The sequence below is a fragment of the Pristis pectinata genome, chromosome 10 (genome assembly GCF_009764475.1).
Source record: "Pristis pectinata isolate sPriPec2 chromosome 10, sPriPec2.1.pri, whole genome shotgun sequence".
NCBI lineage: Eukaryota > Metazoa > Chordata > Chondrichthyes > Rhinopristiformes > Pristidae > Pristis > Pristis pectinata.
The window spans coordinates 3,884,990-3,911,485 of NC_067414.1; the positions used below are offsets into that span (position 1 = coordinate 3,884,990).

The 26,496-nt window shown below is 44.3% G+C and overlaps 1 protein-coding gene across 1 annotated transcript in view; it reads left to right on the forward strand.

Moving 5' to 3' along the window:
• Positions 1-26,496, forward strand: part of LOC127575302 (CUB and sushi domain-containing protein 1-like) — a 2,402,828-nt gene that overhangs the window by 1,359,190 nt on the left and 1,017,142 nt on the right.

The window sequence follows — 26,496 nt, forward strand, 5'->3', positions numbered from 1 at the left end:
TCAGTTATTCACCATATGAACTCCATTCCACCCACAACCACCTGGAAAGGTCGAATTTTATTCCAACTGTTTGGGCTGGAGTCAAACGCTAATCACAAGATCACAAGACAAAGGAGCAGAAGCAGGCCTTTCAGCCCATTGAGTCTGCTCCGCCACTTCACCATGAGCTAAACTATTCTCCCATCTAGCCCCAATTCCCGGCCTTTTCCCCATATCCCTTGATACCCTGACTAATTATATACCTATCAATCTCCTCCTTAAACATCCCCAATGATGGGGCCTCCACTGCTGTAAGTGGCAACGAATTCCATAAATCCACGACCCTCTGGCTAAAGGAATTTCTCTGCAATTCTGTTCTAAATGGGTACCCTCTAATTCTAAGACAGTGCCCTCTTGTCCTGGACTCACCCACCAAGGGAAACAACTTAGCCACATCTACTCTGTCCAGTCCTTTCAACATTCTATATGTTTCTATGAGGTCCCCTCTCATTCTTCTGTACTCCAGTGAATGCAGTCCAAGAGCCGACAATGCTCCTCGTATTTAAGCCCTTGCGTTCAGGGAATCAAAGGTTAAAGGCAGATTGATGTGGAGAAATCGAGCAAAATGAGATTAAGTTAATAACATCACTAATCTGTTGACAAGGAAATTGTGTAAAATTACATGGAAGTTACAGTGCAGAAAGAGACGATTCAACTCAACCAGTCAATGCTGTTGTTTATGTTCTGCTTAGGTATCTAATTCTTTCAACATTACTTACTTTTTCTCTTATAGAACACTACAGCACAGTGCAGGCCCTTTGGCCCACAGTGTTGTGCCGACATTTTATCCTGCTCTAAAATCTATCTAACCCTTCCCTCCCACATAGCCCCCTATTCATGTGTCTATCTAACAGTCTCTTATATGTCCCTAATGTATCTGCCCCACAACCTCTGCCAGCAGTGCGTTCCACACACCCACCACTCTCTGTGTAAAAAACTTCCCCCTGACTTCCCCCTTAAACCTTCCTCCAATCACCTTAAAATTATGTCCCCTCGTGTTAGCCATTGTCGCACTGGGAAAAAGTCTCTGACTGTCCACTCGATCTATGCCTCTTATCATCTTGTACACCTCTATCAAATCACCTCTCTTCCTCCTTCTCTCCAAAGAGAAAAGCCCTGGCTCGCTCAACCTATCCTCGTAAGACATTTTGCTTACCTTGCTTATCTCAGCTTCTCTCCACACCAGCCAACTTTTGGGTACAGACATTTGGGTACATCCTGAAATCCCTGCTGGGTTTTGCGATGATTATTTTACAATCATAACATCAAGATTTTGTGTCCTCATGAGCCTAATCATCGTGTGTGTGTTGACTGTATTAAACACAGATATAATTTTAAAAATGGCTCTTAGATCATCACTCTTCTACAGAAAAGTAACACAGCCTGTTCAGCCTCCCCTAATTGCCCTGACCTCCCAGTTCCGATGAAACCCTTGTAAATATATCTTGCCTTTTGCCTTTTTATAGTCGGGAGACCGAAACTAGGCACATTATTACCGTGATCGCTGTTCATTAACATTTTCTCATGATCGGTTGCTTAATGCAGTAACATGGTTGCAATGAAACAGTGTTTGTACTGAGAGGGATACAAGGTCATTTTGACTTGATTTAGCAGTCTGTTGCACATCTCCCCACTACTGGATTCCTAAGTTGCATTATGAAAATGGAAATCAGGAGACCAAATGAATATCCAATATTTTACACTCTCCGAATGTCCAAACCCAACTTGTGAACATGAGAATAAGAAAAAACTCTGGAGTTTTGTCCTTGGTCCAAACACAGATGTTGGACAAATGTGTCTCACTTTCACACTGTCAGATTCCTCCCGCACAACCCATCGGTCTCATTGAGCCAACACACCCTCACCCCTGTGGGTCAGCTTGTCTTTGACTTGGCCACCTGTGCCTTGCAATGTAGACATCCCGAGAGAAGCAGAGGGTCAGCCATCAGCTCCTCTGACCACCTACTCTGTCCCCTCCACTCCAAGGCTGAAGAATTGAACCTTCTTTTCCCTTTCACCTGAAACCACGGCTGTGCTGTAGGGAGAGGTTGGACATACTTGGGTTGTTTTCTCTGGAACGGTGGAGGCTGAGGGGAGACCTGACAGAAGTTTATAAGATTATGAGAGGCATAGGTAGAGAGGACAGCCAGTATCTTGTTCCCAGGGTCGAAATGTCCAATACTAGAGGGGGTGAAATATTTAGGGTGAGAGGGGGTAAGTTCAAAGGAGATGTGTGGGGCAAGTTTTTTACACAGAGAGTGGTGGGTGCCCGGAATGTGCTGCCAGGGGTGGGGGTGGAAGCAGATATGATAGAGGAGTTTAAGAGGCTCTTAGATAGGCGCATGAATGTGAACGGAGGATTATGGACATTGTGTTGGCAAAAAGGCATTTAATTACTAGTTTAATTAGTTTGGACCTGTTCCTCAACTGTACTGTTGTATGTTGTATGTTCCAATTGTTACGCCCGTTAACATAATGGGGTTCACAACTTTAAGTGCAAAAGTACATATGCATATGCAATTTGTTATTTTAAGTATCACCTTACAAGTTGTGAAGTGGCTTTCAATCACTTCGAAATTGCTTGTGCTTTCCTTTCCTGGTGAGGACGTCAGAAGTCGGAAGTGCAGCAGAATAATTCTCGTCTGAGTCTTAAAATTTAAGTTTGACTTATGTGCCTTTCTCATCAGCATCGTCACTCATTCCTGCATTTGTGGAAGCTTTTCGGTATTTAACGTGACATTTTCCATAAAAATGTATGGCAGAAATTGAACAAACAAAGTGTATTAAGAATAATTTTCATTTAAAACCCCTCAGATGGTTGCATTTAAACAGCCAAAAAGAAATGTGGCTTTGATTTCTCCATGTGGTCAAACATCTGGTTGGAGTGTTGAACAGGAAGGGTGGAGGGGTCAGGGTGAGGGAGGGAATCATTCAGGAATCAGGAGCGAAAAACAATCTGCTGAAGGAACTCAGCAGGTCAAGCAGCGTCTGTAGAGGCAGAGGGATGGCCCATGTTTTGGGTCAAGACCCCACATCAATCTCACCCTTCCTCTCATCTCTTCATACTGTCTCTCCGCCCTCTGCACTCTCAGTCCTGATGCAAGGCCTCGATCCAGAACATTGACCATCCCCCTGCCTCCACAGATGCTGCCTGACCCGTTGAGTTCCTCCAGCAGTTTGTCTTTTGCTCCAGATCTCAGCACCAGCAGTCTCTTGTGTCTCCCAAAGATCAGGAGCAGGCTTCATTTTTGGAGGCAGTGATTGATCCCAGCAACTCAGATGGATGGACACAAAATGTAGCAGAACTCTTGACCTTGGAATAAGCTGGTTTAACAACTACTTCTCTTTCTCTGATTAATAAACATTTATTCTATGCTGAATATATTTTAACCCTTACAAATAGAGGATGTGGAAGCTTTAGAGAGGGTGCAGAGGAGATTTACCAGGATGCTTCCTGGATTGGAGAGCATGTCTTATGAGGATAGGTTGAGTGAGCTCGGGCTTTTCTCTTTGGAGCAAAGAGGGATGAGAGGTGACTTGATAGAGGTGCACAAGATGATAAGAGGCATAGATCGAGTGGACAGTCAGAGACGTTTTCCCAGGGCGAAAATGGCTAACACGAGGGGACGTAATTTTGAGGTGATTGGAGGAAGGTATGGGGGGATGTCAGAGGTAAGCTTTTTACACAGAGAGTGGTGGGTGCATGGAACGCACTGCCTGCAGAGATTGTGGGGGCAGATACATTAGGGACATTTAAAGACTCTTAGATAGGCACATGAATGATGGAGAAATGGAGGGGTATGTGGGAGGGAAGGGCCTGTACTGTGCTGTAATGTTCTGTGTTCTATGTTCTAAACCTGATCAGCAGCACTAATGACAGAACAATGTCTCATGCCACTAAATGTGGTGAGCGATGTAATCAGACTGAATATCAATGAAGCACAGTGCAGTCAGATAGTCAATCATTGCGATGCGGAGGATTTGCCTGTGGCATTTACTGATTTACTGGGCTGAATATTGCTTGATTCATTACTATCTCAGTGGGAATCTCTGTTGGCCTACAAATGTGATGGCACTGCATCTGTTCTGGGGCATTGAGTGAATACCTAACCTCCAATGGACAGTGCGTGTTCTTCATGAACATGAATTAGATGGCCCTCCGTATCGGTATTTGTAAAATTTGGACATGCCATGCTCTCATCGGGAGTCTTTGCATTTATAAATAACATTTGATTGCAACCCCAATTAGCAAGTTTGTATTTCCATGAAGACAGACTGGACCAAGCCTGCCACGCGAAGCATTCATATGAGGTTTCATACCTCCCTGAAAGGGGTAACGCAAGTAGATGGGGTGGTAAAGAAGGCGCACGGCATGCTTGCCTTCATTGATTGGGACACGAAGTGTAAGAGTCAAGAAGTCATGTTGCAGCTGTATAAAACTTTGGTTAGGCCACTTTTGTTTGGAGTATTGTGTGCAGTTCTGGTCACCCCATTACAGGAAGGATGCGGAGGTTTTGGAGAGGGTGCCGAAGAGGTTCACCAGGACGTTGCCTGGATTAGAGAGTATTCGCTGTAAGGAGAGGTTGGACAAACTTGGGTTGTTTCCTCTGGAGCGTCAGAGGACAAAGGGAGACTGATTAGCGTAACGCCATTGCAGTGCCAGCGACCCGGGTTCAATTCCCACCACGGTCTGTAAGGAGTTTGTATGTTCTTCCTGTGTCTGCGTGGGTTTCCTCCAGGTGCTCTGGTTTCCTTCCACATTCCAAAGACGTACAGGTTAGGAGCTGTGGGCATGCTATGTCGGTGCCGGAAGCGTGGCGACACTTGCGGGCTACCCCAGCATATTCTCAGAAACGCAAAAAGACGCATTTCACTGTGTGTTTCGACATACATAAGTAAATATGTTATCTTATTACGAAATTACGAGAGGCACAGATAGGGTCGATAGTTGGTGTTTTTTTCCCAGAGTACCAAAATCAAATATGAGAGGATATAGATTGAAGGTGAGGGGGGGAAAAGTTTAAAGGAGATGTGCGGGGCAAATTTTTTTACACAGGGAGTGGTGGGTGCCTGGAATGGGCGGCCAGGGGTGGTGGTGGAGGCAGATACGATAGCGGGGTTTAGATAAGCACATGAAGATGCAGGGAATGGAGAGAAATGGATCATGTGCAGGCAGATACGATTCGTTTAATTTGGTATCATGTTCAGCACAGACATGATGGGCTGAAGAGCCTTTACATGTGCTGTACTGTTCGATGTTCTATGTTTTAATTTGTGGGAGTATTGGCCTGTTTATATAAGTTGACTTTCTTTTGGGAGGTTCCATTTAAAAATATTGGGAGAAGGAATAAATTAATTACTGGCATGTTTATTCCAAAATAAACAATGGAACATGGAGCAGAAATCTGAGCTGCTGTCATATCAGATCAGGTTGGGTTCAGAGAATACAGTAATAACACAGTAATACAGTAATGTTATACTTTACCAGCAAATAATGTTGATCTTCTATTGGTAAGAGCTACACAGTCTGCAGATGGCAGGGGACAAACAACTCCTCTTCAGACTGTGCTAAAATTTTATGAATGAGAAATAAAACCCAATAAGACAAGTAGTAATCTCCAAAACACTTTGCCAGCACTTGTGATTACCATATGATGGGTATCCCAATCCTCAGAGGTGATGCAATGGATATATACACCTGGACTTATGGTGCAGATTCTCCCAATTGCCTGATATATCCAAGGTAAAATGTCGCCAGAAACCCTGGAAAAATTGCATTAAGTTCTATTCATGTGCTTCCCCTGGGATCTTCAAGTCAAGTCAAGTCGAGTTATATGCGCCAGTACAGAGAAGTACGGGTACAATGTAAAACTTGCTTACAGCAGCATCACAGGCATGTAGATTCAGACAACACCACACAGAACACAAGTTATGGACAAATTATACAAGACAGTGAAGAGAGAGAAGAAAAAAGTGTGCAAAAACAAAACAGTGCAAAAAAAAGATACAATCAGTGACAATTCCATGGTTGTGCAAGTGGTGGTCTGTAGTGTTGCACTACTAAGGGTCGTGCCAGTCGATTCAAGAACCTGATGGTTGTAGAGAAGTAAACACACACACAAAATGCTGGAGGAACTCAGCAGGTCAGGCAGCATCTATGGAGGGAAATGAACAGTCGACGTTTCAGGCCGAGACCCTTCATCAGGACTGGAAAGAAAGAGGGCAGGAGTCAGAATAAAGGGGTGGGGGGGGAGGGGGAGGAGAATAATCTGGTGATATGTGAATCCAGGTGAGAGGGGGAAGGCAGGTAGGTCGTGGGGGGTGGGTGAGTGGGAACGATGAGGTTGTAGAGAAGTAGCTGTTCCTGAACCTGGCGGTGTGGGACTTCAGGCTTCTGTACCTCCTGCCCGATGGTAGCAGTGAGAAGAGGACATGACTCGGATGGTGGGGATCTCTAATGATAAATGCCGCCTGCTTGAGAAGGCACCTCATGTCAATGCTTTCAATGGTGGGGAGGGCTGTGCCCATGATGGACCGGGCTGTGTCCATCACTGTCTGCAGCCTCTTGCGTTCCTGTGCGTTGGGATTGCCGTACCAGGCCGTGATGCAGCCAGTCACGATATTGTGCTGTCTTCCAGTCAGAAAATTGGAAGAATTCCTTTAGATTTTCTTCCTCATTTCTGGAAGGTGGTTTCAAGTTCAAGTAACTACCTCTCCACTGTCCTGTCACTGGGAACACGCACAAAAGTAATTCAGGGGAGAAGGCGGAAGATATGGTACCAACGGCATCTGGGTTCTGATTTGAGGTTTGTCAAATGGCGATGTTCAGACAGAATGTGAAGTACAATGAGCTCATTGAACCACCACTTCCAGTACTGTGTTTAAGATTTCTTTATCAGTCAGACGTACATCGAAACACACAGTGAAATGCATCTTTTGTGTCGTGTCCTGGGGACAGCCCGCAAGTGTCGCCACGCTTCTGGAGCCAACTTAGCATGCCCACAACTTCCTAACCCGTACGTCTTTGGAATGTGGGAGGAAACCGGAGCACCCGGAGGAGACCCACGCAGACACAGGGAGAACGTACAAACTCCTTACAGACAGCAGCGGGAATTGAACCTGAGTCGCTGGCGCTGTAATAGCGTTACGCTAACCGCTATCGAGAGTAGTGGCTGGAGAGAATGTTTGAAAGAGTGTTTATTTTGTAGATCTCCTTCTCAAAGAGTTTTCACTGATTCTGTGTGCGCTTCTAACGACAATTACCTCAAGGTCAGAGTTAGTGACTGGTGTGAAGGATGTGTCCCCAGTATATCAGCGTGGTCGTTCATCAGCTGGCGTGTAACGTGGGGGCACCCCCTATGCTGAAGACACAGGAGCGTCATGGTTACATTGAGGGAGCAGTATCTGTACTGTGCCACCATTTATAAACGTTTACAAAGTGGTAATGATCCTTTAATACATTATGTAAGTTAACAAAAAGTCAGGGAGTGCAACATATTCCGATACCTCAGATTACCCAAGTGCAGTTGATGTGGCTGATATCACAGGAATCACATGAGTAGAAAACCTGGAAGAAAATGGGATTTGAACAGCACAGAAATAAATCAGTTTAAGCATAATGGTTATTTGATTAATGACTGAGTTATTTAATAGCACCATAAAATAATTATACCTCCCATTCCGATTCAGTGAAAGGATCTCAACAGCAGTAAGTTTGTTACAGGGAGTCTCATGCTGAAATGGAACCATGCAAGAATCCTTCCATTCTAATGTCATCCAGCTGGAGCTTGAGATCAAACAATTGAGTGATGATACGAGTGAGAAGTGCTCCTATTATTGTGAGTTGTGCACTGAGGCAGTAGAAACAAGGAGAAGTCAGTGGCATACATTTCACTCTGCTTCGTCTGCCTCTCCCTTTCGAGCCAAAATTACTTTAAAGCGTGCTGGAGATCTCTTGCATCCCAAGCCTTGTGCATCATTTCACTTTGATCTCACCCCTGATGCTAAAGGAAAGGTACAGTTCGACAACTATTTGTATCAAAAATATTTCAAAATTTGTCCCTTGTTCTTTTCTGATTCAGCAACAAGAGGTATTCGCAAACAAAGGAGGCACTGTACACATGTTAACGGTTATAGAAACTACTTTATTAGAGTTATATGAAGAATAAAATACAGAAAGGAAGAAGAAAACTTAAAGTTACAGAAGGAAGCAAAATAATTCTTATCAACCAATCAATGAACTGATCTATATAATGCCGGAGGGAACCTCAGGTGTTCAACAGTCTTTCACACAGCCTTCTGTCTGTGTCTTTGGACCAGTCCCAACCCAGCCTAAGGGAAGGTCCTGATTTGGTATTGGTACTGGTTTATTATTGTCACTTGTACCGAGGTACAGTGAAAAACTTGTCTTGCATACCGTTTGTACAGATCAATTCATTAATCCTGCATTGAGGTAGTACAGGGTAAAAACAATAACAGAATACAGAGTAAAGTGTCACAGCTACAGGGAAGTGCAGTGCAGGTAGACAATAAGGTGCAAGGTCATAACAAGGTAGATCGTGAGGTCAAGAGTCCATCTCAATGTATAAGGGAACCGTTCAATCGTCTTTATCACAGTGGGATAGATGCTGTCCTTGAGTCTGGTGGTACGTGCCCTCAGGCTCCTGTATCTTCTGCCTGATGGGAGAGTGGGAGAGGGGAGAAGAGAGAATGACTTGGGTGGGTGGGGTCTTTGATTATGCTGGCTGCTTCACCAAGGCAGTGAGAGATATAGACAGAGTCCAAGGAGGGGATGCTGGTTTCTGTGACGTGCTGGGCTGTGTCTACAACTCACTGCAGTTTCTTGCGGTCCCGGGCAGAGCAGTTGCCATACCAAGGTGTGGTGCATTCGGATAGGGTGCTTTCTATGGTGCATGGATAAAAGTTGGTGTGTGTCGAAGGGGTCATACCAAATTTCTTTAGCCTCCTGAGGAAGTAGAGGCACTGGTGAGCTTTCTTGGCCGTGGCATCTATGTGGTTGGACCAGGGCAGGCTAGTCCCATTTGCCCGTGTTTGGCCCATATCCTTCTAAACCTTTCCTGTTCATAAATCTGTCTTTTAAAAGTAGTTATTGTACTTGCCTCATCCACTTCCTCTGGCAGCTCATTCCACATACACTAAATGTTCTGACTAAATCTCTCCCCTCTCACCTTAAACCTATGCCTTCAAGTTCTTGGTTCCCCCACCCTGGGAAAAAGACTGTGCATTCACCCTATCTATGCCCCTCATGATTTTCTATACCTGTATAAGATCACCTCCTATGCTTCAAGGAAAAAAGACAAAGCCTGCCCATAACTCTCTCCGTAACTCAGGTCCTCGAGTCCTGGCAACATCCTCGTAAATCTTCTCTGCACTCTTTCCATTTTCAGAACACCTTTCTTATAGCAGGGTGACCAAAACTGAACACAATAGTCCAACTGCCGCCTCACCACTTCTTGTATAATCATACCATAACCTCCCACTCCTATACCCAGTGCCCTCACTGACGAAGGCCAGCGTGTCAAAAGCCTTCTCCACCACCCTGTCTACCTGTGACTCCACTTTCAGGGAACCATGTACCTGAACTCCAAGGTCCCTCTGTTCTACAACACTACCCAGGTGAAGAGCAGGCGACTACTTCACTGAGCACATGCGTTCCGTCCACCATGGCCGTCTGGAGCTCCCGGTTGCCAGCTCTTTTAATTTCCCTCCCCATTCCCACACCGACCTGTCTGTCCTCGGCCTCCACCACTGCCAGGGTGAAGCCAAACGCAAACAGAGCAAGAGCCCCTCATATTCTGTCTGGCAACCCAATGGCATGAACATTGAACTCTACAAGGTCAGGTAACCTGAACCCTCTCTGTACCTTTCTCTCTCCTTCAATCCAGTTCCTCCCACACATGTCTTACCCCACTTCCCATCCCCTATCCCTTATAACAGCAGGATAGAAGCTGTCCTTGAGCCTTGTGGTACGTGTTTTCAGGCTTTTGTGTCTTCTGCCCGATGGGAGTGGGGAGAAGAGAGAATGTCCCAGGTGGGTGGGGTCTTTGATTATGCTGGCTGCTTTACTGAGGCAGTGAGAAGTGTAGAAATGGAGTCCATGGAGGGGAGGCTGGTTTCCGTGATGTGCTGGGCTGTGTCCACAACTCTCTGCGGTTACCTGTGGTCTTGGGCAGAGCAGTTGTGATACCAAGCCGTGATGATCTGGATAGGATGCTTTCTATAGTGCACCGATACAAATCGTTGACGGTTGAATTGACATGCTGAATTTCCTCAGCCTTCTGAGGATGTGGAGGCTCTGGTGAACTTCCTTGGCCACGGCATCTGTGTGGTTGAATCAGGACAAACTATTGGTGATGTTTACACCGAGGAACTTGAAGTTCTCAACCATCTCCACCTCAGCATCATTGATGCTGAAAAAACCCAAGCTGATTGGAAAAAAAACTGTATGTTAGAAACACTGGTCAGTTGAAAAGATGTGTTGTTGCCACTTTTCTCTCGCTTTGCCGAAAGTGCACCCACTTTCTGGGTTAAAGTCTCCTGTGTCTGTTGGGTGTTTTACTCCCTCGCTATACTTGACATGTGCCAATCTTGTTGACCTTACAATCCAGGCTGATCCTGACTTTATACAATGGTTCCATGAGTCGTTTCCAGAGCAGTAAGCAGACTTGTCATCAGGAGTATGGACCCTTGCTCTGACTGACCTGAAGAGATAGTAACCAGCTGGACTATCCAAATATCCATCTTGAAAATGAAAAAAAACTGCAGATGCCAAAACTCTGGAACAAAAATAGAAAATGCTGGAAACACTCAACAGGTCAGGCAGCATCTATGGGAAGAGAAACAGTTAATGTTTCAGGTCGAAGACCCTTCCTCAGAAGAAAGAAGGCAAGTTCGTCAAGGCAGCAGAGAAGGTGGGGGAAGGATGAGTCAAGCAAAGGAAATATCTTTGATAGGGTGAGACCACATCAGTTAAAGTCGCTTCTTTGTCTTTTCTGACATCTGTTTTAACTGAGATCATCTGATTCAGCACAATGTGATGCATTACATTTTGGATTATCCTGTTCTGTACCTTCATCACTGGGCCGGTCAGACTCCTGAGTCCTCCACTTTACCTTAGGTGTGGGATTTGATTCTATCTTTGAGATGTAACTGGAATACCGAATATTGAAATTCCAATTTGCACAGCATCTGTCTTATTGCAAACATTCATCACTTTCTGTTGTAACAATGGAGAAAGATTACACTGTGGTGCAGAACATTGAATCTGCTTTGTATTAATCTCTCGTGCATCAGCTTATCTGATATCTATTTCAGTTTTTCACTTGCAGCTGAAAAGCAAGAATCTGAAGTTGTTATAAATTTGAAATAAAAATACTCAGCAAGTCTGGCGGCATCGACGGAAAGAGGAACAGATCTTTCATCCACTTGAAACGTTAACATTATTTCCTTCTCCACAGTTGTTGAGTTGTTTTTGTTGTGCACTTGGAAGCATTTTGAGAACACCATGATTTTCATTGCATGGGTTTCCTCCGGGTGCTCCGGTTTCCTCCCACATTCCAAAGACGTACAGGTTAGGAAGTTGTGGGCATGCTATGTTGGCGCCGGAAGCGTGGCGACACTTGTGGGCTGCCCCCAGGACACTCTGCACAAAAGATGCATTTCACTGTGTGTTTTGCTGTACATGTGACTAATAAAGAAATCTTATCTGATAAAGTCCTAGCCTGTCCAACCGCTCCCTATAACTAGGATCTCTTCTGGGGAAGGTATGACCTGTACAAAAGGGATGGGTTGCATCTGAACTGGAGAGGGACCAATATCCTCGCGGGCAGGTTTGCTGGAGCTGTTGGGGAGGGTCTAAACTAGGTTGGCAGGGGGATGGGAACTAGAGTGATAGGTCAGATGATGGAGCAGTTGGTAATGCAAAGGTCGAATCACTGTGCAGAGAAACTCTGAGGAAGGACAGGCGGTGGATCAGGCATAAATGTAGTCAGTTGGATGGGTTTAAATGTGTTTAATGCAAAAAGTATCAAGAATAAGGGTGATGAACTTAAAGGATGGATCCGTACGTAGAATTACAATGTTGTGGCCATTACAGAGACCTGGCTAGCGCAAGGGCAGGATTGGCTGTTTGATGTTCTGGGGTTTAGATGTTTCAAAAGGGATAGGGAGGGAGGTGAGAGAGCGGGGAGTGGCATTGCTAATCAGGGACAGTGTCACAGCTGCAGAAAGGGAGGACACTGTGGAGGGATCGTTCAATTGTCCACTGAGTCAGTGTGGGTGGAAGTTAGAAACAGGAAGGGAGCGATCACTCCATTGGGAGTATTCTGTAGGCCCCCCAATAGCAGCAGAGAGACTGAGGAGCAGATAAGTAGGCAGATTTTGGAAAGGTTCAAAAATTAGAAGGTTGTTGTCATGGGAGACTTCAACTTCCCCAGTATTGATAGGCACCTCCTTAGTGCAAAAGGTTTAGAAGGGGCAAAATTTGTTAGGTGTGTCCGGGACGGATTCCTGGACAGACCGACTGGAGGAGAGGCCATACTGGATCTAGTACTAGACAATGAACCTTGTCAGATGACAGACCTCTTGGTGGGTGAGCATTTCAGAGTGACCACAACTCTCTGACCTTTAGCATAGTCATGGACAGGGATAGGAGCAGACGATATGGAAAAGTTTTTGGGGGAGGGCTAATCACACTGGTATTGGGCAAGAACTTGGGAGTGTAAATTGGGAATAGATGCTGTCAGGGAAATGCACAGAAGAAATGTGGAGGCTCTCTAGGGAAAACTTGCATGGGGTTCCAGATAGGTTTGTCCTCCTGAGATCTGATGCTATGTGCCTGTGATGCTGCTGCAAGTAAGTTTTTCATTGCACCTGTGCACACATTGACTGTGTGACAATCTTTAAAGTGCATCCAGGAGAGTTAGTTGAGCCAGCACATGGATTGTCCTCCAGGAGAAGGGACGAAAGTTTAAATGCCTGCAATGAGATTTAAACTCGCTTCTCTGGAGAAAGGCTTGTTTCACAAAAGCAATAAGCTTTTCTCTTGCATCCAAATACCTTTCAAAAGCTGATAGTATTGGAATTGGTTTATTACTGTCACTCGTACCGAACTACAGTGAAAAACTTGCCTTGCATACCGATTGTACAGATCAATTCATTACTGAGGTTGTGATTAGGGTTGTGCCAGTTAGTTCAAGAACCAAATGGCGTAAGGGAAGAAGCTGTTCTTGAACCTGCTGCTGTGGGGTATTGAGCTAGCACAAGGTAAAACAATAACAGAATGCAGAATAAGATGTAACAGTGACAGAGAAAATTTGTTTCTGTTTCTCAGAAACTGTGCACACATCAAACTTGACTTTGACTCTGACATAGATCTCAAAAAGAAATAGTTTCAAGTGGAGGGTCATTTAAAGAGCCAACACAGTTGTGAAAGCTTAATGACCTCCTCTTCTGATTTATATTTCTTAAATGGCCCTGTCTTATCGGTTCCTAACACCAAAAAAAACACTTGCAGCGGTAGGTTTCCGGCCAGTTAGAACCTCAAAAATATTTATCAGATTTGATGTTTCATTTAAAAAAATCAGATTGAGTCTAGCTGGTCAAATTAGGACTTTTAAATGCCCTTTACGTACATAAAGTTAAATACAGACTGCTTTAAAGTACTGGTTAAATCATAGGAAATATAGCTGCTTTCATTAATTTGAAATTGCTTAATTAAAATGATCTGTTGATTTCATGTTTTTTTTTCTATTATTACTTGGTTAAAGTCCTGCTAGGTTGTTTACTTACATTCTTGATAATTCAATGTTGTTCGAATTAATAAATTCAGATCTGAAAACTTCTGCGAGTTTGAAGAGGTTTTTGGGACCAATTAACGCAGTGTGTGAACGATGTGTACGGAATGTTTATTGGATCAGGTTTGTGTGAAGGAAAATGAAGGGGGATCTGAACCCATTTCTCGGATGTTGTTTTTACACCAAGTCTTAAAATGGTTACTGAGATGGTTCTGAATGTTAAGTATTGACAATGTTTCTGGGATAGATTTACCTCCTGAGAGCTGTTGGAATGAGGCTTTATGGTGTAAATTAAGGTGTTTTTGCTCAAGGTTTATGTGATGATTTTGTAAATGACTCAGGGGGATGCTTCTTTTCAGCGAGTGTGAGGTGATGATTGGAAGAGGTTTGTGCGTTGAGATTAAAAGGCTTATTGGCTTGTATCTGTGTGGTGCGTGTGGAAGTAAGATAGTTCATTTACTGTGTTTAAATGAGCTCTGAAGTTTGATTGGGGAAAAGTTATCATTTCCTTCAGAAAAGAGAATTATAACTCGCAATATGACAACATATGGGAGATAACACTGTTGCACTGCCTTAGACATTAATGCTGTTTGAGAAACTGCAATACTTCTGTCTCCCTGCCTTTGGAAAGTTACCCTTTCACAGTTCTTTTGGATGCTCTTTGACTGAAGTGTCAAGTTCACAAAAATTGTTCATATAAAATTATTTTGGATTATGAGAAAGCTTAGCACAAAATGAAGGGTATGTGCTACTGACTATTGATTTTGAATTACATTAGTTGTAATAATCACACTGCCAGTTAATTTATCTTAAGACTCTTGTTGGCTGAAAACCTGGGAAGTAATTGGAATGCTGCAGTGATTTGTGATATCTGTGAGATCTATTTCATTTTGTTAATTTTCTTGGAGTCAATCATCAGGCAAAGATACTTATTCCATTATTTAGATTCTAGCAGTAAATCGTGAAATTGAGGTGATGGTTATTAACTGAGTGACTTTTGTACTTTTGGATGTTGAGACATGTTCAAAAGGAAGAGGAATGAAACACGAGCTGGTAATAATTTTCAATAATACATCAGTAACACACTATCTCCATTTCGCAATCGATATCTTCATCTTTACCTCTGCAGCAGGGTGTTTGAGGTTCAGTGCCTGGAATCATTGTCCACGCTCCCCAGGTGCAAGGACCGAATAAGATGACCTTTGGCACACAGCAAGTACGCAGACAGACAGAGCAGGTTCCAAGCAATCAGTGGGCTTGCATTCAACAACAGCAGTTCAGAGGACCATTCACTAAATCTGACAGTAACCCCAGCTCTGCGTTTCTATCACAAAGTCATGGAGAAACAGGCCCTTCAGCCCATTAAGTCCGTGCCGACCATCAACAACCCACTAACATCAATCCTACACTGTTCGCATTTTATTCTCCCTACATTCCCATTGACTCCCCCCAGATTCTACCCCTCACCTACACACTGGAGACAATTTACAAGGGCCAATTAACATACCAACCCCACACATCGACAAAGATGGAACTGCAGTGTGGCAACTTGTTGCCAGCTGCTCTCTGCAGATCTAATCAGTACTTCTATTACAATCGTTCTACTTTTTTCAAATCTAAATTCTATGACTCTAAGAATTACTACACTTTATTCTACATTATGTTATTGTTTTCCCTAGTACTACCTCAATGCACTGTGTAATAAATGATCTGTATGGATGGTCTTTCACCCGTACCTTGTCTATACTCTGTCTATACCTCTCGCTGCCTTGGCGAAGCAGCCAGAATAATCAAAGACCCCACCCACCCGGGTCATTCTCTCTTCTCTCCTCTCCCATCAGGCAGAAGATACAGGAGCCTGAGGGCACGTACCACCAGGCTCAAGGACAACTTCTATCCCAGTGTGATAAGACTATTGTACGGTTCCCTTATACGATGAGATGGACTCTGACCTCACAATCTTCCTTGTCTGACCATGCACCTTATTGTCTACCTGCAATGCACTTCCCTGTAGCTGTGACACTTTACTCTGTACTGTTATTGTTTTACCCTGTACTACCTCAATGCACTGTGTTATTGTTTTACCCTGTACTACCTCAATGCACAATGAATTGATCTGTACGAACGGTATGCAAGAGAGGTTTTTCACTGTACCTCAGTACAAGTGACAATAATAAACCAATACCAATTACCAATACTTTGGTACATGTGACAATAACAAACCAGTTTACCAATTTACATTTTTGGGATGTGGGAGGGAACCGGAGCACCCGGAGGAAACCCACATGGTTACAGGGAGAAAGTGAAAATTCCACACATACAGCACCTGAGGTCAGGACTGAACTTGGTCCTCCAGTGCTGTGAGCCCATAATTAGATCAATGGAACGAAGTCCATCATCCTTGACCTCAAGGGATAGCCATGACGACGACCAGTGCTCTGAGGCAGCAGCTGTACTAGCCATGCCACTGTGCAGCATCAGCCCCTGATGAACTATCTATTTTTGCCTTAAAAGTATTGAAAGATTTTGCTCCCACTGTTCTTTGAGGAAGAGAGTTCCAGGGACTCAAAACCCACTGAAAGGAAGAAATGCCTCACCAAGTCTCAAATGGGTGACTCTTTCTGTTTGAACTCTGTCCCCCAAGATTCCCCAAAAGAAGAAGCATCCTCTGCACAATATTTTGTTAGAGCCTCTCAGGAACTTATATGTCAAAGTCAAAGTTGACTTTATTGTCATATGCACAGGTACAATGAAAAACTTACTTGCAGCAGCTTCACAGGCACATAGCATCAGATAAGCAGCATTCACAAGAAAACATAAATTATACACAAATTATACACAATTTTTACAAGAAAGAACACAATTAGAGCAAAAAAAAACAAGGGTGGCATGGGACTGTAGCGGTTAGCATGACGCTATCACAGCGCCAGCGATCGGGGTTCAATTCCGGCCGCTGTCTGTAAGGAGTTTGTACATTCTCCCCGTGTCTGCGTGGGTTTCCTCTGGGTGCTCCGGTTTCCTCCCACATTCCAAAGACGTACGGGTTAGGAGCTGTGGGCGTGCTATGTTGGCGCCGGAAGAGTGGCGACACTTGCGGGCTGTCCCCAGCACATTCTCAGTAACACAAAAGGATGCATTTCACTGTGTGTTTCGATGTACATGTGACTAATAAATATCTATCTATCTATTTATCTAACATGTAACTACTACTGATGGCGGGAAGGGATGTGCCCGTGATGTATTGGGCTGAGTCCACTACTCTCTGCAGTTTCTTACGTTCCTGCACATTCAAATTGCCGAACCAGACCATGATGCAACCAGTCAGGATACTTTCAACAGCACATCTGTAGAAGTGTGGTAGAGTGTTCAGTGACAAGCCAAACCTCCTGAAAGTGAAGACGCTGGCGTGCCTTCCTTGTGATTGCATCCATGTGCTGGGCCCAGGACAGGTCGTCTGATATGTTAACGCCCAGGAATTTAAAGCTGCTGACTCTCTCCACCGCCGATCCCCCAATGTAGTCTGATGCATGTTCACCCTCCTTCCCCTTTCTGAAGTCGACAATCAGCTCTTTAGTTTTACTGGCGTTGAGCGAGAGGTTGTTGTTGTGGCACCAGTCGACCAGGTGTCCTATCTCCCTCCTCTATGTTTCACCTCATTCTTGTAAACTCCAGCAGATACAAACCCAACCTGTCCAACCTTTCCATGTGGGATAACCTGCCCATTCCAGGCTTCAGCTGGCTTTAAGTTAATTCAAATAAAAATAAGACCAGACCTTGAAATATAACAACAAATTAAAACCATTAAACTCAAATAAAATAACCCAACTGAGAAAAATAGAGGGCTATGGGTAAGCCTAGTAATTTCTAGGGTAGGGACATGTTCGGCACAGCTTTGTGGGCCGAAGGGCCTGAATTGTGCTGTAATTGTTCTATGTTCTATGTTACCTGCATTCTACATTCTGTTTTTCCTCTCGTACTACCTCGATGCATGATATGTATGGAACGATCTGTGTGGATGGCACGCAAACGAAAGCTTTTTACCTTTGTACATGTGTCAATGATAAACCAATTCCAGTACCTTTGGTGGTTCCAGTCGGATGTCCCTTTCGTAAAACGGAAGGACCTGATGCCAAGAGCGTTTGGCTCCTCTTTGCTCAGCACCTCACTGCACATCTGCCTTCAGGACATACCTGGATTGGGCACGTCAGTGCGTGTGCACTTCTTGGTCTGAGTCTGAGACTTCTCGGTCAATAAGTAGCCACTAGCCAACTCCAGAACTGCTGCTATGTGTGACCATGATTTGGCCCAGAGCACTTTGCTGAAGTGCATTCTTGAAACAGATTTTCCACTTCAGCAGAAAACCTAATTTGTTTCGAGTAAAATGATGCGAGAAAATGTTGTGTATTATCTTAATTCTCCCCCCCTCCACCCCCCAACCTCCACAAGAGAAATGAATGGGTTTGAAGAGGTCGACCTTAAAAACTTTAAAATTCTGACTTGCCTCTGGTGCAACATGCTTGTGAGTGGAGGAGGAAGAGGTGAGACCAGGAGAACATGTGGGCTGGAGAGATGGTGCAGGGGACTGTACCTAACTTATCTCTTTATATTTCTGGATCACTGGGACTGTTTCTGAGGAAGGTGAGATCTGTACTCAGCTGGATGGATTGTACTTGAGCTGGGTGGACTGCATTTGAGTCGGGATGGTTCCAACATGGAAGCTGGGGGGGCGGGTGTTGGCGGTTGTTTGAACCTTTGGGAAGAGATTAAACTAATTCAGCAGGGCAAGAGTCACAGGGTAAGGAGTGTGGTTGGGGGTGAGGACAAGATAAATATGGAGAGACACCTCAGTCTCCAGGCACATGAGAGGAATGCAAGGCTTCAATGCACTCTGTACTAACTCAATGTAACTGCACTGTGTAATGAATTGATCCGTACGATCGGTACAAGTGACAATAATAAGCCAATACCAATACCAATTCACCTTAACGCAAGGAATATGACACATGAGGCTGATAAACTCAGGGTGGTGACAAACATGTGGGAATACGACATTGTTATCGTTGAGATGTGGTTGAAAGATGGCCAGGACTGACAACTCAATGTTCCAGGGTAATGAATCTTCAGGTGAGAGATGAGGAGGGCTGACCTTGCTACACTAGTCAAAGTCAAAGTCGAGTTTATTGTCATCTGCACAAGTCCATGTGTGCACAGGTGTAATGAAAAACTTACCTGCAGCAGCATCACAGGCACAGAGCATCAGATAAGCAGCATTCACAAGAAAAACATAAATTAAGCATAAACTATGCACAGTTTTTCCAAGCAAGCATACAATTAGAATGAACAAGATTCCATTGTAATGGAAAGTGGTAAAAGTGGTCACAGTGTTGCTGTATTGAGGCAGTGATTAGGGTTGTGCCGGTTGGTTCAAGAACCGAATTGTTGAAGGGAAGTAGCTGTTCTTGAACCTGGTGGTGTGGGGACTTCAGACTTCTGTACCTCCTGCCCGATGGGAGCTGCGAGAAGATGGTATTAATCAAGGTTCTTTAATTGATGCCATATACATGGAGTTTAGAAACAAAAAAATGAAATGCTCTGTTGAGGATGTGGTACAATCCTCCAATCAGTCAGCCATGGGAGAGAGGAGCAGATGTGTTGCTTAATCATAGAGTCATAAAGTCGTACAGCATGGAAACAGGCCTTTTGGCCCAACTCATCCATGCCGACCAAGATGCTATCAAAGCTAGTCCCATTTGCACAGTCACAGTGAAGTATAAAAAAAATAGGTGATAAGGCAGTTGGGGATTTCAACCTCCCCAATATTAACTGGGATCACTTTAGTGTGAAAAACACAGAGAGGGTGGAATCTTTAAAGTGCATCCAGGAGAGTTAGTTGAGCCAGCACATGGATAGTCCTCCAGGAGAAGGGACGAAAGTTTAAAGGCCTGCAATGAGATTTAAACTCGCTTCTCTGGAGAAAGGCTTGTTTCACAAAAGCAATAAGCTTTTCTCTTGCATCCAAAAACCTTTCAAAAGCTGATAGAATTGGAATTGGTTTATTATTGTCACTTGTACCGAGCTACAGTGAAAAACTTGTCTTGCATACCGTTCGTACAGATCAATTCATTACTGAGGTAGTGATTAGGGTTGTGCCAGTTAGTTCAAGAACCGAATGGCGGAAGGGAAGAAGCTGTTGTTGAACCTGCTGCTGTGGGGTATTGAGCTAGCACAAGGTAAAACAATAACAGAATGCAGAATAAAGTGTGACAGTGACAGAGAAAATGCAGCGCAGGTAGACAAATAAAAGTATTCCATGCTGAGCCAAAAATAACTTTTATCAACAAGATGAGGCACCATTACTATTCCTGGCCTATTTCCTGGTATGATCTTTGAAGGATTCAAACAGTTGCAGATTGCAAAAAGAAAAATCCTCCCACACAAGAAATAGCTCAGCACTAAAGTTCAGGTTTTTCACACTTGCCAGGTCAGAACAGGAGCTTGGTGGGTGGGCTCAGTGCACAGGTCCGCCTGGTTGTGGTGTAGATCGAAAGTTCGCTTGTTTAGGTTGAATGCCTGCAGACAAAATTGCCTGATTTGAGATGATAATCTGTCTGAACTTTTAACTGTTCTCTGTGTGTGGTTGAACCAGTGAGAGTGGCAATAGTAATGGGTACCACTTGTGCCTTTGTGTATAATTGGGTTGTGAGTTTAAATCTCATTCCAGGCTCTTCAGCACAGGCAAATGGCGACTGTCATTCCATTGCAATAAGGAGGGACTACAGTGGTTTTAAAGGTGCCTTGTTTCATTTGCAAAGTTAAACTGATTCCCCCCCATTCAGGTCAATGGCCTGCCCACAAGAGCAGAGCCAGGCTCTTCTCCCTGCGTAGTACTTATCTCTCAATCGAAACTTCTAATACAAGTCACATTTCAGAAATATAATTCCTACATTGCATCAAATTCTCACCCTTCAAAGTCATTTCATTGGCTGTGAAACTCTTTAGAACATCCTGAGTTTGCAAAGGGCGCTACGTCAATGCAAATTGACCATCAAGTTGGATGCAGAGCAGAGAAGCTCCCCTCTTCAAATTCCCTACATGTTGATTCATTAAAGTTTGTTTTGAAACATCTTTTGTGTCAGTTTTTTTAAGATAAGATTTCTTTATTAGTCACATGTACATCGAAACACACAGTGAAATGCATCTTTTGTGTAGAGTGTTCTGGGGGCAGCCCACAAGTGTCACCACGCTTCCGGTGCCAACATAGCACGCCCACAACTTCCTAACCCGTACGTCTTTGGAATGTGGGAGGAAACCGGAGCACCCGAAGGAAACCCATGCAGACATGGGGAGAACGTACAAACTCCTTACAGATAGCGGCCGGAATTGAACCTGGGCCACTGGCGCTATAATAGTGTTACGCTAACTGCTGCACTACCGTACCTGCCCAACTCATTGCCATTTTGGAACATTGCCATTTTTGCTGCAATCCTACAAATTGGAAAGAGGATTTATTGATAAATAATTTACATTCAATGTTCCATTAATAAATAAATCACTCCAGTTTTTTTTCTATCTTGAACCTTGCATTCAATATGTGGAAGTATGTATTACGATTCAAATTACATTTAAATTCAGATATTTCTAATTAAAAGCTACATTTGTGTAATAGTGAGAGATTTGCACTGATTTTATGCCATCTATGGAAGGAAGTGGACAGTCCAGATGAAGGGTCTCAACCTGAAACGTCGACTCTCCATTTCCTTCCACAGATGCTGCCTGACCCGCTGAGTTCCTCCAGCTTTTTGTGTGTTGTTCAGGAATTCCAGCATGTGCAGCCTCTTGTGTTTCATCTCTGATCTAGGATCAACCACTCAACTCGTAGTTCTGGACGTAAATTTTCAAATACCTCGCAAATTCCATCGAGCCATTGAATTGTGAGGCCCACAGTTGATGATCTTCAACAACAGGAACATTCATTTGAATTAAAGAGCATCCCATAAATTGTAACCAGTTATTATATTTCTGTAGACAGCTATCTGATGGGTGTTAGATTGTTTAAATGAAGCCCTTCAAGTGCACTATAAAATCACAGACACCAAGTTTATGGCATATTAATCTGGGCTAGATTGTGAGAACTCTTAAAATTGATTGCACTGCCTCTCCAGATGCCACCAGCACTAACAGTATGAGATTTGTGTTCTCAGGAGAGATGGAGCCTAGGACATCATATTCCAAAGTACTGTTCTGTGGTTGTTTGTTTGTTGTCTCCTTGCAGTTAAACAGTACTTCATACATATATTTAAAACAGGAATAATTTGCAATTTTAAGGTCTCCTTCATGACCTTAGGATGTCCCAAAAAGTTCAAGTTTAAGTTTATTGTTGTCAAAGGCATGCATTGTTCACAGGGTATAAATGCCATGAAAATTAGTTTCTTGCAGCAGCTTCCAAGACGAGGACAAACATAAGTTAACATAGACTTAAATTAACACAATTATACATCACTTGCAAATGTAGCTTTATAGCCAACGAACAACAGTCTTAAAGCTTGCTCAGTGGGAAGTGCAATTTGCATGAGGGGGGATCTCATTGAAACCTACTGGACACTGAAAGGCCTGGACAGAGTGGACGTGGAGAGGATGTTTCCATCAGTGGGAGAGTCTAGGATCTAAGGGCACAGCCTCAGAATAAAGGGACGTCCCTTTAGAACTGAGATGAGGAGGAATTTCTTCAGCCAGGGGGTGGTGAATCTGTGGAATTCATTGCCACAGAGGGAGGTGGAGGCTAAGTCATTGGGTGTATTTAAGGATGAGATTGATAAGTTCTTGATTGGTAAGAGAATTAAGGGTTATGGGAGAAAGCAGGGTTAGGGTTAGGGTTAAAGGCAAAAAAACAGGCTGGCATGGACTAGATGGGCTGAAGGGCCTGTTTCTGTGCTGTAGTGCCATGCCATCTTCTTGCAGCTACCATCGGCAGGAGGTACAGAAGCCTGAAGTCCCACACCACCAGGTTCAAGAACAGCTACAAAGGGGATCCCTGATGATGGATGTTGCCTTCTTGAGGCAGACACCCTGTAGGTACTCGCGCTGGTGGGGAGGGATGTGGCCGTGATGTATTGGGCAGCATCTTTGAAGTTGGGATAAATGAGGGACGATCTTATTGAAACACCTAAGATTCTGAGGCGGTATAGCAGGGTAGATTTTGAGGTGTTTCCATTTGTGGGAGAGCCTTGAACAAGGGAATATAGTTACAAGGTTAGGGGGCAGTCATTTAGTGATGTACAGCACACAAGTAGGCCCTAATGGCCCATCTCATCCATGTAGATCAGGGTGCCGAAGGACATTAGTCCCATTTGCCCACATTAGGCTCGCATCCCTCCATGCCTTCCCTATCCATATACTTGTCCAAATGCCTTTTAAACATTGCTGTTGTACCTGCCTCCACTCTCTTCTCTGGCAGCTCGTTCCAAATATTTACCACCCTCTGTGTAAAAATAATTATCCCTCAGATCTCTTCTGCTTTCACCTTAATCCTGTGCTTTCTATTCTAGACTCCCCTACCCCAAGGCAAAAAAAGGTTCTGAAAAAAGGTATCTATCCTATCTGTACCCCTCCTGATCTTATCAAGGCACCCCTCAGCCTCCACCGCTCCAGTGAGGACAAACCCAGCCCACCCAATCTCTCCCTATTGGTATTGGTTTATTATTGTCACTTGTACCGAGGTACAATGAAAAACTTGTCTTGCATACCGATCGTACAGGTCAATTCATTACACAGTGCAGTTACATTGAGTTAGTACAGAGTGCATTGAGGTAGTACAGGTAAAAACAATACCAGAATACAGAGTAAAGTGTCACAGCTACAGAGAAAGTGTAGTGCAATAAGGTGCAAGGTCACAACAAGGTAGATCGTAAGGTCATAGTCCATCTCATTGTATAAGGGAACTGTTCAATAGTCTTATCACAGTGGGGTAGAAGCTGTCCTTAAGTCTGGTGGTACGTGCCCTCAGGCTCCTATATCTTCTACCTGATGGAAGAGGAGAGAAGAGAGAATGTCCCGGGTGGGTGGGGTCTTTGATTATGCTTACACCAAGACAATGAGAGGTAAAGACAGAGTCCAAGGAGGGGAGGCTGGTGTCCGTGATGCGCTGGGCTGTGTCCACAGCTCTCTGCAGTTTCTTGTCATCCTGGGCAGAGCAGTTGCCTTACCAAACCGTGATACATCCAGATAGGATGCTCTCTATGGTGCATCTGTAAAAGTTGGTGAGAGTCAAAGGGGACAAACTAAATTTCTTTAGCCTCCTGAGGAAGTCGAGGCACTGGTGAGCTTTCTTGGCCGTGGCATCTACGTGATTTGACCAGGACAGGCTGTTGGTGATGTTCACTCCCAGGAACTTGAAGCTGTCAACCCTCTCGACCTCAGCACCATTGATGTAGGCAGGTGCATGTACACCACCCCCTTTCTTGAAGTCAATGACCAGCTCTTTTGTTTTGTTGACATTGAGGGAAAGGTTGTTGTCATGACACCATTCCACTAAGCTCTTTATCTCCTTCCTGTACTCCGACTCATCGCTGTTTGAGATACGGCGTATAACATTCCAGGCAGCATCCTGGTGAAGCTCTTCTGCACTCTCTCTTTGGCTACCACATCCTTCCAGTAGTGTGGGGACAAGAATGTACACTGCGCTCGTAGTGTGGTCGAACCAATGTTTTGTACACCTGCAACATGTCATCTCAACTCCTATTCTCCATGCCTAGACTGAAGTGTGTAGCAACATCTCCTCACAGAGGGTGGTGAATCTCTGGAATTGTCTACCCCAGAGGGTCGTGGAGACTGGATCACTGGGGTTTTTTAAAGAAGGAAGTAGATAAATGTTTGAAAGATCAAGGAACTGAGGATGATAGGGAACTGGCACAGAAGAGGAGATGAGACCCGGGATCAATCAGGTATGATCATCTTGAATGGTGGGACAGATCTGAGGGGATGAATGGCCGCCTGCTGTCCCTATTTTCCGATGTTCGAACAAACTAAGGTACTATATTTCTGGAGAAGAACTCACATTGTGCAAATCAACATTTCCCCTGTAATTATTTCTTCAGCAAGAATGCATAACTTTTAGTGAACTGAAATTGAAGCTGAAATTCCTTTCCCAAAATGTGTGGGGAGATCAGTGCCTCTGCTGAACTTTCCAAATATCTGAAAGTAAATCCTGAAACGTGTTGATACACGTTTCTTCTGCACACCTGCTTGAAACATGAATAACAATATGGCCCTCTTAGAGTCATACAGCATGGAAAGAAGCCCTTCAGCCCAACGAGTCCATGCCCACCATGGTGCCCATCCAGCTAGTCCCACTTACCTATGTTCTGCCCATATCCCCCCAAGCCCCGGCCATCCATGTACCTATCCAAATGCTTCTTAAATGACATTATTGTACCTGCCTCAACCTCAATGGCAGCTCGTTCCATATACTCACCACCCTCTGCATGAAAAAGTTGCCCCTCAGATCCCTTTTGAATCTTTCCCCTCTCACCCTAAATCTATGCCCCCTAGCTTTGGACTCCCCTACCCTGGGGGAAATACTATTACCGTACACCTTATCTATACCTTATACCTAGTTCTGTCCCCAACAGGAGTATAAAAGTGGCAAACATAAGAGAGAAAAAAGAATTTGTAACCTCTTAGAATGCCGATGAATTTTCCTCTCATCAAAGCACCTTTGTCATGATCACGATCGGACGTGAAATGTTGCTGTATCTGACAGCTCATGGTCTTGTCACAGGCAAACAGGATGGAGATGGTACAATCAAAATGAGAGGGATGTGTCAATCAAATCGTCATGGGGATAAGTTTTGGATTATAAATTAAGGAGAGCTTAGAGAAGACCTTGGGAACTTGCAGGAAGCTGCAGGCAGAACCGTTTTGCGTTCTAATTGCTTGTTGGGGTGAGCTAGAGTCAGAAAGTTAGATGGCACAGAAACTGGACCTTCAGCGCAACTCATTCATAAGATAAGATAAGATATCTTCATTAGTCACGTGTACATCGAAACGCACAATGAAATGCATCTTTTGCGTAGAGTGTTCTGGGGACAGCCCGCATGTGTCGCCACGCTTCCGGCGCCAGCGTAGCATGCCCACAACTTCCTAACCCATACGTCTTTGGAATGTGGGAGGAAACTGGAGCACCCGGAGGAAACCCACGCAGCCACGGGGAGAACGTACAAACTCCTCACAGACAGCGGCAGGAATTGAACCCGGGTCGCTGGCACTGTAATAGTGTTACGCTAACCACTGCACTACCGTGCCTGCCGATCAAGTTGGTTATTGGCAATTGATTTATTATTGTCACATGTACTGAGGTGCAGTGAAAAACTTTGTTTTGCATGCCGTCCATTTCACAACATCAGTACATCGAGGTAGTACAGGGAAAAGCAATAACAGAATGCAGTTGAACTGGAGCTCGGCCCATATCCCTCTAAACCTTTCCTATTCATGTACCCATCTGAGTGTCTTTTAACCGTTGTAATTGTACCAGCAACTGCCACTTCCTCTGGCAGCTCGTTCAATACACCCATCACACTCTGTGTGGAAAAAGTTGCCCCTCAGGGGTGACACGGTAGCGTAGCGGTTAGTGTAACGCTATTACAGT